At 38.5% G+C, this 15,153-nt stretch overlaps 1 long non-coding RNA gene across 2 annotated transcripts; it reads right to left on the bottom strand.

Moving 5' to 3' along the window:
- Positions 1 to 2,602: 2,602 nt before the first annotated feature.
- LOC120305217 lies at positions 2,603 to 15,153 on the bottom strand. Of its 2 annotated transcripts, none has more exons than XR_005555965.1 (3): positions 14,791 to 15,153; positions 13,363 to 13,559; positions 2,603 to 2,924 (listed from the first exon to the last, which is right to left on the bottom strand). It is a non-coding gene; the product is annotated as an uncharacterized LOC120305217 (long non-coding RNA). The 2 variants fall into 2 exon arrangements; XR_005555964.1 differs by lacking the exon at positions 14,791 to 15,153 and adding an exon at positions 14,256 to 14,404.

Below are 15,153 nucleotides of genomic sequence, written 5' to 3'. Positions count from 1 at the left end.
TGCAGCCTGATCACTACTCAACAATTTTCACCAAATAGAGGAGGTTGGGAACTACATGAAAGTCATCTAGAACCATTACTTCTTGAGAAATATCTTTTCAAATATTGACATTAGAGTAGATAATAAAGTAATCATGGTAATTACTAGGGTCCCTCTCTTTCATTTTTTTAATAAGACATTTCATCTTGTCTAGATCTCTAAGGCATCCCCAGTTTTCCAGGAATCTTCAAAGATAATTTACAGAGGCCCAGCAGCAATTCAGCCAGTTCCTTCACTCTCCTTGGGTGCATTACAGCAGGATCTGGGGACTTGAAAATATTCAAATTACGTAGAAGATCCTTTACCACATCCTAAAAATATAGTCCTTTCCTTGTTGTTTTCCTCCCCAGTCAAAGCTGCTCAAATCAACATTTCCTTGGAGACAGAGTCTGAAGTAATATAGGAGATAAGGAGATTTCTGTTTTCCCTTGGCCATCTGTTAAGATTTCTCCATCTGAAGCAAACAGTGATCCCACTATCTCTTTTGTTTTCCTCTTGCTGTTGATACATTTGAATAAATGCTTCTTACTGGACGTTGATTTTTCCTTGTCAACTATAGCTCATTGTCTACCTTTCTTTCATTTTTACATTTCTGAGCTGAACTATCATAGTTCTCAATTAATCCACAACCATTAATTTAAAATGAAATTAATTAAGGACTTTGGCCCCAGAGAACATTTCTTAATGATAGTGTGCCATTAGTCTGCTAGAGGAGAAGAGCTTGCTGAACAGATGGAATTCTCACTATGTCCAGGGTATATGGCGTTCTTGAGGGATTCCTCATAATGAATGTTACATAATAACAAATAGAATGTGTAAAATGTTGAAATATTAGAATAAAAAACCAAAATAAACACCACCCCACCACAGAAAAATTCAAAGCATTCTAGGTCAGTTGGTTGCTATTGATGTTTGTTTTCTTAATTTCTTTGTTCATCAGCACTGGTTTCAGGATTTCTAGGGCCCAGGAAATCTAAATTCTACACATGGCTATGTGTAGAATGTTCCCAAGGTAAGTCATCCACTGGGACATTCTCCGTATAAAACTTCATTCAAAATGAACGGCAGTATATACATGCTCCTGTATTACAATAGCCATTTAATTTTGAGTTCTTGTAGCCAGAAGATAAGCTTTCCAAAAATTGGTGAAAAATAAATAACAAAATATCTCATTCTAGCAGTTAGAATTGTGATTTCTGATGCCAGTTGATAACCTAAAGATATTTTATTTGAGCTTATACTATACAAAATCATGAAAATTTGTCTCCACTTCAGGTTGCTATCTGTAATAAGGGATAAGCAAGATCTGTCCACTGCAGTTCCCTGTTCTGTGCTTAAAACATTATATATGTGATTAAAATATGTTGGAATATTCATGAGCAGGAAGAGTCATGTGGTAACTCAGTCAGCCAATGTGAAGAAAGTGCTACTGAGTCTGTGCAAAAAAGGTATTGAGTTAGGGGCTGGATTTCCAGTCTCAGGTTTGTTTCTGTAAGAAGTCTTCAATTGAGCTATGTCGCTGTAAAAAAAAATGTATGGTATTGTAAATATTTTTATATGAATATAAAGAAGTTATTTTGAATCAGCTAAATGCAGTCAACTGTGAGAGCTTCTGATTTATTTTTTCACCAATAGAGAAATTAAAATTCTCTATTGTTCACAACCTTTATTCCTCCCATTCACCCTCAGTATTGCAAGTCTCTAAGTTTCCAAAATGAAATGGAGATTCATAATTTCCATATTATTTCAGATCTTGCAATTAGGTTGAAAAAGGAGGAAATAGAGAAGCTACACAGAGAAAGGGGATCACAAACAACCAGATGGGTGAGTGAAGAACAAATGACAAAATATTCATTGTGGCATCACAACACAAGTTCCATGACTTCTATATTGGCACCTAACATTGAAACACAGATCCTATCAATTCTGGAAGACACATTCTTAAATCTTTCTGGAAGAAGATTATGACGAAACATCTCCTCTATTATTTTTTTCTCTTATTATACATGAGTCTTTATCATACTGAAAGAATTACTAAACATGGAGATACAGATACAAATTTGTCCCATAGTTATACACAGCAAGAAATCTCTAAAGACTTTTAAGTTTCATCTGCCTATTTTTTTCCCACTAATATTGCTTAGATTTTGCCTTTCAAATTGGCCTTCAATCTCCTTCCTTCAGTACTGTTAATGGGCAGACATTCCAATACCCTATTTTTCCAATGCTACTGACCTTGTGAGAAGACACAAAATATTGTCAGGTGTTCTTCTACTGTCCCTTTTATGAACATATTTGTGTCACTTCTATCACACTTGTTTGCCAGGCTGAGTTCAAATGTGTTTCATTTAAGGTCACACCAAAATGAGGAAAATTCCAATCATCAGATTTAGTGCCACTGCTTGTAAATGTGGGTGAACGTACCAAGTTCAGACAATATCTATGCATTTTAAAAATTCTAAAGATAAAGTCAGAATATTTTGGGTTTCATAATAGTAAGAAAATTTATTATGCTAGTTTTAAAAAAATGTTAACATTTTTCTATATAAAAAAACCCACAGAATGTAACATCATACATTCCAGAATAAATAATCAAGTTGTAGTATTTATAGGATGGATGATGACAATGAACGGATAGATACTTAGGAGCATGGATGATCTTGTAAGGAGACTTGGATCAGTCTGCATTGATGTATCAAACATTTTGTGTGCCATCTGTTAATAAGAGCACAGAAATTTGACTAAAGAGAATAGCCATCTGCTTTTGTCAGAAGGGAAACCACATGCATTGCTTGAGGATTGATGCAACCCATCTGCAGTCCAGTGGGTAAGAAGGGAGCTTTGCTTTCAGCATGAGGAAAAGATGTTGAGTTTCCAAGGATCATCTAAGGGAGAAGAAAAACTATTTTGATTTATGCTTCTCAGTAGTCACTGTTTCTTTCAATATCCCCCCCTCCCCCATTACCATACATACTTCTTTGGTGAGAAGTTTGTAATGAAGTGTGGTACACTTTCCATTTTGCAGATATTGTATTTTGGAAAAACAGTCATATATACCAGATAGATCTGGATGTGTATTTTGAGGTTTATAAGGAATGACACATCCAGATTTCTTCAATTTGGTTTCTTTCAACCAATTCATTTAATTTCTGTTTTCAAAAATTAAAAGAGTATTGCAGTCTAACTAGTCCAACCCTGTGCTTGAAGAAAGTAGTCAAGAATTCAAGTGTCCATGAGAGATTGTACTCTGGCTTCTAAAGGAAGGTCACCAGAGAGAAAAACTCATCAGAAATGCATGAACTCTTGACTTTGGTACCCCAGGTTGGGTAAGCCAGATTACATTTCATGTAATGACACAATGACTTTTATTACATATTTATTTCACCAACCTTTTCAAATAGAACAGATCAAGATTTTAGGAACGGCCCTTTATTGTAGCTATATTAACAGAATCTGGAAAGCATGCCCAAAATGAAGGTAGGGCTATTTTGAGTTTTTTTCTCATGCCTACTTCCATCTCTGGCATGTCCAAGACTTTCTTAATGGGTCTCTCATGCCTTCTCAATGTCAGCTCTAAATTCCATTACAGGTATAAATTATTTGCTTCACAAATAATGATAATGATAACCTTTATTGTCATTTTTTTCCCCTGTGGGCACAATGGCACACATTGAAAATGAAATTTAGTTGCCTGCTCTCAAGTGTACACATACATAACACACATTTAAAAACATACTATATACAACATATGTATAGACCTACACCCTTACATATAAGAAACATATAAATATTAATGGACCTTATCAATAAAAACTGGCAATTTGTGGTAAACGAGTTCCCTCCTGTTACATATAATGTTGGGGAATTAAAAATCTTTCCACAAATTTTTAATACTGGACATTTTTTCAAAGATAAAGGTACCATATTTTTTTTCTTGACTGGTGGGAAGTCCAGGGGTAGAGCTACACAGCTAGTTTTTGTTTGAATAAGAATGATCACTGGATATTTATTTACAAAATGTACAAGAAAACATATGAGAAACAAACATATTCCTAAGTTGCTTCCCACAAAACAGTGAAATCTTACAAAATCCTTTAGATTTACCCAGTTTTCTGCTCCTAGTTATCGGTCTCCCTGGGTATCACATTCTGAACTGTGAAATGATTACAAAACACTCCATTTCCGAATCATGTATCATTTGCCAAGTAACTAAACAATAGTTATTCATTGATTCACAACAGAAGTGGTATTCAGGTAATGTATATGAGACTGTCCTTGTGGGGAAAAGTACTCTTAGCTTTGGTGAAACAGCAAGTGCGGCTCTCTAGGTGTCCTGCCATGTTTATACCTACAGCTACCTCTTCATTTCAAAGTGAGTTGTAGTTTCAGTCCCATTAGCACTAGTTTATTTTATCAAATTTATTGGCCGCTCATCCTACCACAGGGTATCTCCGGGAGGCTTACAATATTAAAAGATAAAGCTATATAAATAAAATACTACAAAAAATATAAAAATGCAAAATATAGTAGCTAAAAGATAAGGTGGAAGGGAGTGGAATGAGCTTGGGGGGGGGCAGTGGATCTGATATTAATCTATCAACCACCTCCAACAAGAAGCCCCCTCCTAGCACTAATTGAATATATATATTTATTTTTTATATTTTCCAGCCAAAGCCTGTATGACAACATGATCATAAAGCCAAATTCTGAACATGTTCTGTGGGCATGTGCCCTGTGTTAATTTACACCAATTATTTATGCCAGTGTTTCCTAACCTTGAAACTCCTAGATATATGGACTCCCAACTCCCACTATTTTAATTAATAGCATACTGGCTATAGAATTCTGGAAGTTGAAGTTTACACACTTGAAAATTGACACAGTTAAACTATGTTGCCCTAGACCTGTGACCCAATGAAAACATTAAATGGCAAGCATTCTGAAAGAATTCAAGTCAAAAGTTATATTTATATATGTCCCACATTTAGATTGTTGAATGTTCATTCTCAGCAGTTCAAGAGTTCTGCAAAGCTCAACAGCTACTTGGCCATTTCTTTTTATTTCCAAAGAGCAACTCATGCCAAATGAATATTCCTTACAAATGTTTTCTGTTTAAGTAAGAACAATAGGATGGTGGACAGCCAGCCTCCCACTGAATTTAAAAGGAATTTCATCCCACAAAAGTACATGCAGAATGCACCAAGCCATGTACTATAAATGGGTCTCTTTGCAGAGACTTAGGCAATAGTTGGTATTACATTAGGCCATAGTTAGTTTTAAGCCTGATTTACTTTAAAAGCCACTGTAACTGGGTCAGGTACTGTACTAAGTTATATCCCATGCCATGATCCCTGGCTTTACACAAGATACTGTGCTAAACATACCATTATTCATTAGCATGAATAATGAACCCAACCAATGCCTTTTTCCAAAAGGTATGAGATACATAATAGACATAACTACTTGTAGTGATCACATTTTTTTCTACATGGAAATATTAACCAATGTTAATGCAAGTTTTTTCAACTAGATATTTCCCAGATATATATTGGGATTAGAAATCCTAAAATTCCCAGTGAACATTACTAGATATGGTTGAGATTCCCAACCCACATGGACAATAACCGGTTATTTTTTATTTTATTTATATTCTGCCTTTATTATTTTTACAAATAACTCAAGATGGCGAAAAAATCCAACATACCTTCCTCCTACTTCCCCCACAACAACCACCTTATGAGGGGAGTTGGGCTAAGAGACAGTGATTGGCCCCAAATCACCCAGCTGCTTTTCATGGCTAAGGCAGAATTTGAACTCAACAGTCTCCTGCTGCCTTAACTATTTGACCAAACTGGGCTAAGGGAAATCTGTGTAAAAATGTTTACATCCGCAGCAATGACTATTGTATCTCCTAATGAAAAGAATCCTTGTCCTTAGACCAACAGATGTACAATAAACACTGCTATGGTTTCTTGAATTGTCATCTTATTATATGAGACATACAAACAATGCAGAGCTGTCTTAGGAAACCATTTTGAACTAGTTTTATAAAAGTAAATAGCAATAGCACTTAGTCCTATATACCATTCCATAGTGCTTTACAGTATTCTCTGAGAGGTTGACAGAGTCAGCATATTGCCAACACTCTGGGTCCTCATTTTACTGGCTTTGGAAGGATGGAAGGCTGAGTCAATCTTGAGATGGTCAGGATCAAACTCCGGACTGTGGGCAGAGTTAGCCAGAAATACTGTATTCTAAGCATTGCGCCACCATGGCTTTTCATGCCGGTAAATGTTTGTGAATGGCTCAATCTAAGGTTTTGTATCATAGATAATAAGATTTAATGTTTTGAACTGTATTACATACAATGCTGGAAGAAGAAAAAGAAATAACTTTTGAAATTTTATTTGGGGAACTCTGTAATAAAAAGAACATATAAACTGCACCAAATTGTTTATGCAATCCAAGCCATGAGAATGTTTTCCCTTTGCAATCTTCTAATACATGTTTTGAATATGTTGTTTCTTTTTTTCCCATATATTTTATTTTTTAAAAAACATAAATCACTTAATAGTTAGTAAACAGCATATTTGCTGGGTTTACATTTGTAAAGAAAAATCATTAACAATTGGTTTCTATAATCCATAATCCACATAGTACGTTTAGTTGATTTCCCCTTTTCCCCAAAATGTCTCCTTAGCAAACCTTGAATTAATACAGTTCTTATTATTTTTATAAATAACAGTTATATACATGAATTTCCCAATATTCCTAAAAATAATAACCACATCAATATTTCTTTTCTATCTAATCATTCTGGTTGCCTCATCATATATCCCGTTACAGTCCTTATTTAAATTTGTTTCTCCCACAAAGTTCAAAGTATTCTTGCTGGTTAAGATTTTCTCAATAGTTAATTACATTTAAAGATTTAAATCCATTTTTCCCATATAAACCATCTCAACACTTTTACATTTCTTAAAGAATAAGTAAAAACAGTGAGCAAAAAGAAAGGAGCGCAAGAGTAAAGAAACATAAAAGTAAAATACTACTTAAAATATATATTCCTCCTAAGCTAATAAATATTCATTCCCAAAATTTCTTATTCTTTTTAATCATAATTTAAAAATATATTTAATCTTTAAATATTACATTTAATGTGTCTAGTCATCTAATCCTTTAACTCTTATTCAAAACATTTTTTTCTTTTTTATACTATAATTTCCCTAAATTCCAACACATTTAATTATCTAAAACATTTCCTTCATCTAAGCCAGGGGTCAGTAACCGTAAACACTCAAAGAGCCATTTGGACCTCTTTCCCACAGAAAACACTGGGAACCTCAAAACCCTGCTGCTTCCCCCCCAGCACTCCACCAATGCTGCTGCTTACCTCCCCCCTCCCACATGAAGCACCCTGCTGCTATTTTCTTCCTGTACTCCCCCATGCAGAGTGCACCCTGCCGCCACTTTTCCCTACCTCCCCCGCGCAAGTACCCTGTTGCCACAGCTTTTCTCTACCCCCCACCACGCAGAGCGTGCCCTGCTGCCGCTTTTCCCTACCTCCCCCATGCAGAGTGCTCTGCTGCCATCACTTTTCTCTCCTATCTCCCCCATGCGGAGCACGCTCTGCCGCCGCTTTTTCCTCCTATCTTACCCATCAGAGTGCCCTGCAACTGCAGCTTTCCCCAGCAGCAAAGGTGGAGTTTGGGAGGCAGCAGCATGGCATAGCCCAGGCTTGGCCCAGCAGCAAAGCTTGTCCTTCCCTCTCAAGAAGCCCTCAGAGGCGCCTCGGCTCCATCTGAGTTGAAGAAAGTGGAGGCGCAGCAGCGGGATTGCTCTCAAACAATACGAGCTGGGTGCGCTGCTTGCTCATGTGATTGCCTTGAGAGCAATCCTGCTGCTGCACCTCTGCTTTCTTCAACTCGGATGGAGCAGAGTGGGGAGGAGAATGAGGAGAAGAGCAGTGAGGCTTTGTGCCAGCCGGCCAGCCAGCCAGGTGAGGGATAGGTCGGGTATAGAATAGAAAAGGAAAAATCAGATTCCTCACCCAGTGTCAAGCACGCTGTTTACTGTTGTGCTGGTTAGTTCTTTTGGACTTTGATTGCAAGTAGAAAGGGCTGATCAGTGAAATACAGCCTTTCTCCTGTCGGGTTAGAAAGCTTTCTCCAAGATGAATGGAATGACCGTTATCATTCCAGAGTCGTTGGGGCACCCTTCTTTCTTCGCTGCCTCTCCGGGGTGGCTTGGACCCATTAGGGTCTCCAGGCAGGACGAAAATTAGCCGCGGGGGTGTGGCAGTCCGCAAGCCCATGACTAGTTGCTACCACGCAGGACCGAAAGTCCTGGATATGTTGCGTTTCATCAGAGACCATTATGGCTATGTAACTATTCGGTGTGAGGAATCAAAACTCTGATTCAAATTAACTTGCCAAATTAGCTTGACATCTGAATCAATTTGGATAATTTCAGATGCTGCTCTGCACATGTAGAAAAAACTGATACTATGTCTCTTCCAAATATGAGGGATGCATAACATTACCACCGTGTCACCATCATATTACAGGAATGGCATAATTCTTGGAAAACCACTGCACAGAAAATAAATAGGTTAGCAGTATGCCCTCTGGAGCCTTGTGATGACTCTTGCCTTACAAAAAATCTCTATAACAGAAGAACACTTTCTTATGTGACACCCATTCTTTGCAACACCATACCAATCAAGGTTACGTTGACTGATTTCACTTACTGCAGGTCTTTCAGAAAGTCCTTAAAACCTGGCATGGGGATCAGGAGAATAGTTGAACCTGTTGTGTAGGCTGCATGGTTTCCTTGATGGCCACGGCATGTTTTTTTTTTTTTTTTTTTTGGCTATGGTTATTCTTTATTTAATGTACTTTTTAATTTTTGTTAGCCTGCCAGAGTTGCATTTAGCGAGACATTTAGTAAGATGGGTGGAGACAGATGTGTCAATTGAAATCAATAAGTTTCCTTCCTGAAGTCAAAGTGCAACTCTTCAGGTGTCAATCAAGTAGCAACTGTACCACTCTCCCTGCACAATCATCAGTGTTATTTTGAGTGTTTTTTCTTCCCTGCCAAAGCAATCAAAAAGAATTATGAGGCAAGGCAGTGGCTGCAGCCCATTTTCTGCTTTTATACTGTCCAACTACATAGCCATCCCACAGTCCCTCTTCTTTATCAGTCCCTAGCTTTCGGAAACAGACATTGGCCAATCCTGCTTTAGAAGATCACTAATGGTGACCACCACCACCACCTCACCAGCGCCTCAGCTACAGTTTATTGAATAACTCACATCAACTATGCTCATATAACACACTAAACCAGTGGTTCTCAACCTTTTTAATGCCGCGATCCCCAACCAGTCATAAGTCAAGGACTACTCAACCGGTCATAAGTCGAGGACTACTCAACTGGTGCAGCACCGTTTTCAGAATGGGACTTTTAGCGGGCTCAGCAGGGCAGAGACAGCCTGGACAATTCCTATTGGCTTTTGAAAGCCAATAGAATTAGACTCTATTCAAGAGAGTCTATTCTATTGGCTTTCAAAAGCCAATAGAATAAAAGGGAGTAGCACAGCTAAGGAAAAGGGGGAAAAAATAGTGGACTGCGTTGTTTGGCGACCCCCGTGAAATGGTCGTTCGACCCCAAATGGGGTCCTGACCCACAGGTTGAGAACCACTGCACTAAACCATAATCACATTTTTGGCTCAGCATGATGCCTGAATACAGCATCATAATTAAGTTAACATTTTTTAGACTCAAATGTTTTAAAAGAGAATCAATACAAATTTTAATCCCAACTTCTTTATACTTCTATATTTTTGCTATTGTAACACAAGACAAGCGGTTATTTTATGCTCTAATCACCTATCTCCTATTTTTTTATTTCTATGAAAGCCAAAGCAATTTTGTTGCTACCTATCCAGGGTCAAAAGGCAATTTCATTACTTTTGCCTATCTTGTGTTTCTATGCTGCAACTTGCTGAAACATTTGTTACATACAACAGCCAAGCGGACTTGACAACCCTTTAATACATAAAGGTGTTAACTTTCTGCCCAGGTCTTTTGTTCTTTCCAAGTACTGTAACTGGTGACCAAAATAAAATTGCTTTCAAATATGCCCTTCTTTAGAAGAAGCTCTCTTTAAACTTCACACCATAAATAACAGCATAATGATTTATACCAGTGTTTCTCAACCTGGGCAGGTTTAAGATGTGTGGACATCAACTCCCAGAATTCCTTAGACAGTATGGCTAGCTGGGGAATTCTGGGAGTTGATGTCCACACATCTTACTTGCCAAGGTTGAGTAAGCACTGATTTATAGTATGCTTCTGTGTATTCTTGATTTGTGGAGTGACATTTAAAGGCTTCAAATGGAAGGTTGTGGCACCCAAAATGTGTCTTTTTTGTGATGTATGTGTGTGTGTTAATTATGTAACATTTGATCTCAGTAAGCCATTTAAAAATCTGAATCCCTTTTCTGCAAAAAAACATTGAACTTGGCTAGTAGAACAAAGAACAGTGAAAATTGATATTTATAGCACATTTTATATGATATACTCCCCTTGGAATATAACTCTTGTAACTTGGCATGATTAATGATAATTAATCACATGTATAGTGCTTTTTAATGTACCAAGTTGGTTTATTATCTCTAGCTGCATTTTTGCCCACATATAATAGCATGCTAAAGTTCCAGGGCTATTTTTACAGATGGGAAATGCAGTTAAACCACCCAAAGTCACCAGATGACATTTGAACTCTGAATTTGGAAGCCTGAATGCTAGAACGCCATCAATTTTACAATTTGCCTGGCTGGCCTATGTGACACTCCTGAGGTAAATCAATTACAATTGACCAAACATGTCTCCTACTGTTTTATTCTTTTAAAACCAGGGAGAATTAGCAGATATCATTCTATCCACGACAACTCGGATAGGGTGTTGCAAGGGTGATCCATGTTTGACAATTTCTACTGCAACTAAGCACATATTTCTCCTTTCTTTTTCTTATCTGTATCAATGTAAACAATTCTAAATGTCCAGTATAATGGTCCTTGCAAATTATGGAAGAACAACATGGGGACTTAGATTCATACAGGGTAATAAGCTGTAAACCATAAACCACAACCCTGCTAATTGTAATTTAATCAACAAACATGTTCAAAACATGGCTCTCCACAAAGCTTAACCCCAGTTTGAATTAGGGCTAATGATAGAGCACATGATTACCTAAAGGAACCTACCAATTCAATCATTATCTCCTGTTCGTTACAGCACTGGAGTTGGGGGAAAAACTAATCTGAAATTACGGAAAACTTCAGTCAATGAACAGAAGTCAGAAGTGAGCAACAATTTTGCATCCAAGGTCTATACCTGATTGTAAATGATAGAAGACTTCGGATTTCTATGAAACCATAGGGACAAGGTTCCAATTTCAATCCTATTTTTTTGCATTGGGCTGTGATTTAGGATAGTTATTTTTTACACTAGTAGGTGTGATAAGTACTTCAGAAGCTTAATGTGTCATTCTTTCAGCAGGAAATAGCATATCTGCAATCTCTGCTCTTAACAGAATTAACAAAAAAATGAAAATCCCTTTGCTTTCTTCTTAGCCACCCCAAGCATAATACCATATTTAACAACTTAAAATATGGAATTGTATCTTAAAGGATGGAACATTGTATCCAATTTTATTTTTTAAAAAAATAATTATAAAGTCAATTGAAAATGACTTTATAAACACCACAAAAACACCAAAGTCTTAAGTTTGGGCTTTGTCTACCTCTGTGTAAGGGCTAGGAATGCTTTGGCTGACACACTCTGAAGCAGACTGACTTACATAACATCTCCCAGCCTTATGCAACAAGGTAGCATTGCAGATACTTCTCCAGAGCCTCTCAAAGAAAAAAAAGGGACACAAACTGGATAAACAGAATTATGAAAAAGCAAATTCCAAAATCATCCATACTATCTCCCTGTAATGTATTCAGCATCAGAAAATAAAATTTTTCATACAGCATCTTCCTGCTGCTGGGAATCCTAACTGATCCCTCTATATATATCTTATATTTATATCTCAATTAATTAAGCACTGTAAAACCTATAGGGAATAAAGTATGATACATTGATGGCTGGTGCTTTTAACACATTTATTGGAGATTTGTAGCATGACTGTTAAATGAATGTTTAAGTGATCCTCCCTTTACCTTTCCACTTCAAATTATTTCCAACCTTTTTTTAAAAAAAGAAAACAAGTTATACAGATACATTTTTTTTCTTGATGTTTGGCAAAAAAAAAACCCTACTCATTCACTTGCTGCTAATAAGTGTGTATAAGGCTGAAAACTCAAAATAGATTTAGAAGCTGTTTTGAATGGTAAAAATGTTAACAGAATATTCCACTGGGGAAATATAACTTGACAGTTGACAACAGTGCAGTGATTAAGGTATTGGATTAGGACAAGGAAGACTAGGTTGAAGTCTAGCTTAAGGTATGGATGGTCCCTTGTCAGTGTCATACACTTTCCTAACAGGGCTGTTCTTAAAAAAGGAGCACTATGTATGCCTCTTAAATGTAAAGCAGGATATAAATCAAAGCAGCAAGCTGGCTGTCTTATTTATAGGAACCAATGGAGGCCTCAGAGTGAAGCAATGGGATTATGGAATTCACCTTTCTCTTCAAGCAGTTACCTCACACCTCCTTCTACAAGCAATAGTTCTAACCTTGTTGTTGTTAATTTTGTTAATTGTGAAGTCGCGACCCCATGGACAACGTTCCTCCAGGTCTTCCTGTCCTCTACCATCTTCTGGAGTCCATTTAAGTTCACACCTACTGCTTCAGTGACTCCATCCAGCCATCTCATTCTCTGTCTTCCCATTCTTCTATTGCCCTCAATCTTTCCCAGCATTAGGCCCTTCTCCAGTGAGTCCTTCCTTCCCATTAGGTGGCCAAAGTATTTGAGTTTCAACTTCAGGATCTGGCCTTCTAAAGAGCAGTCGGGGTTGATCTCTTCTAGGACTGACCGGTTTGAACGCCTTGCAGTCCAAGGGACTCGCAGGAGTCTACTCCAGCACCATAGTTCAAAGGCCTCAATTCTTTTGCGCTCAGCCTTTCTTATGGTCCAACTTTCACAGCCATACATTGCAACTGGGAAAACCATGGCCTGGACTATACGCACTTTTGTTGGCAGGGTGATGTTTCTAGTTCTAACCTAAACTTTATTAAAAATGTATGTCTCTAAGAGCAACCTAATGAAACATTAAGAGCCATTAGTTAGATTTATAAAACTCAGGACTAACTTGGTTAGTCTGTGACTCCAGTTGCTGTGTGGATCCAGCCAAGCATGGTTATCTAAACTGGAGCAATTCAGGAAACCATGGTTTAGTTAGCTACAACAGGTAAGCATGTTGTGAAATCACTTTAATTTGTGGATTCAGATTCCAATCTTCACCCAACCAGCTCAACTCAGTGGCTTTTGGTCAGTCTCAAGTTGTCACTGTAAAGATAAGAAGAAGAATAAAGAAATAGAAGTGTAAACTGCTTCAATGCTTTTAAGGAATACTGTAGAAGAATGCTTCTATGCTTTTTTAAAGCAACTAAATCCTCTCCTTTGCCAATCAACAGGCAGGAAGAAGAGGGTAGAGTTGACATCCAGGTCAGGAAATTCCAGACTTCCCAAATTCTGCTTCTCAAGAGCAGCCCCAGACTTGCAACGGAAAGAAAAAGAACCAATTCGTCTCAAGTTTATCTAAAAAGATCTCCTGCACCACAACAGAAGAAAACTGTGCCGTAACTGGCCAGATGTCTGAGGCCATGAATTCACATCATTTCCAAAAAGGAGATGAATCTACCATGTCTGAAAAGCCAGCGTTTGATGAAAGACTGCCGTTTGCCCCCCCCCCAATACATGTGTGGTTTTATCTTCTCTTTCCCCAGTTTTTCTCTCTTCCACCTCCCGCCATTTTCCTTTCATCTCCTGGCTTTGTTTCCAAGGCCTAAATAAATGATTCCGATTCTCCCAAGTCTCGCCAGCCGCGTCTTCTCTTACAGCAGCCCTCCAAGACGTATTCCTTCCCCCCCCCGCGACCCCACCCCCAAAGAAAGGCGAGGAAACCGAGCAACAGAAAAACCCAGTTCCTATGACTTGGATCAACTGCTCCTTCGGCTCGCAACCGGTCCCTCTTGGAGTCACCTCCCCGCCTGGGGTCAGCCCATCTTCCTCCGCTCTCCCTCCCCTTTAGGGTCCATCTGTTGGGCTTTTCAGAAACCTTCTCCTCCAGCGCCTGGCTCACACAAGCCCCTCCCTCCCTCGCTCCCTCCCTCCCTCCCTTGGGAATCTTCCCCGGCCGTCACCTAGGAAACTAGCCGATACCGTGTAAATAGGCACCCTGAAAAAGCAATGCAGCCGGTAACAAAGAAGCAATAAAGGAGCCGAGCTTTTCAAAATGAGACTAAGAGAAAGAAAAGGAAGGGAGGGAGGAGGAGGAGGGAAAAAAAAAACCCAGACTAGCTCAGTTTGTCCTCTCCACCCCTTTTGATGCAGATGCTGGAAGAGAAGCCTCTCGCCGCCTTCTAGACAGAATTCGCAGCAATTTGAACCAAGGGAGACCAGATAATGCAGATGGGACGTAACCGCGGTTTTTCCCCCCCCCCCCAGTGAAGAAAATCAACAGGCTCCAAAGCGCATTTTACAAGCGCCTGGATGTTAATGGATTTATCCAGATTACGTTTCGGTTCGGGAGTGCCACATGTTCACAAAAGGGGTCGGTTTTCTTCCACTAGCTCTGCCGACTGCCTGCCCGGGTTCCCTAAAGGACGATAAGCCATGCTTGTTGGCACTGTGCATGTCTGCAACAAAAAAAGAAAAAAAAAGCAGCTTTAGGGAAATATAGAGGGTGAATAATTCATCGAATTGAAACAGTGTGTTCCCTCCCCTTTCTAAAAGAGAAAAATGAAGATGAGAATACAAGAGACGCGTTTTGCACGAATGGCTTTCCATCCGGAGATCCATATTCCCGGAGTAGATAAAACTGGAGAAAGGAATTGTATTTGAAAGAATACCGCGGGGGAGAAATGGCAATGAGGAAGGA

Source organism: Crotalus tigris, unplaced genomic scaffold, assembly GCF_016545835.1.
Source record: "Crotalus tigris isolate CLP2741 ecotype Arizona unplaced genomic scaffold, ASM1654583v1 scf7180000017666.379230911805:20528666, whole genome shotgun sequence".
Taxonomy (NCBI): Eukaryota; Metazoa; Chordata; class Lepidosauria; order Squamata; family Viperidae; genus Crotalus; species Crotalus tigris.
The sequence above is the reverse complement of the archived record's forward strand: the minus strand, read 5'-3'. Positions and strand labels throughout refer to the sequence as shown.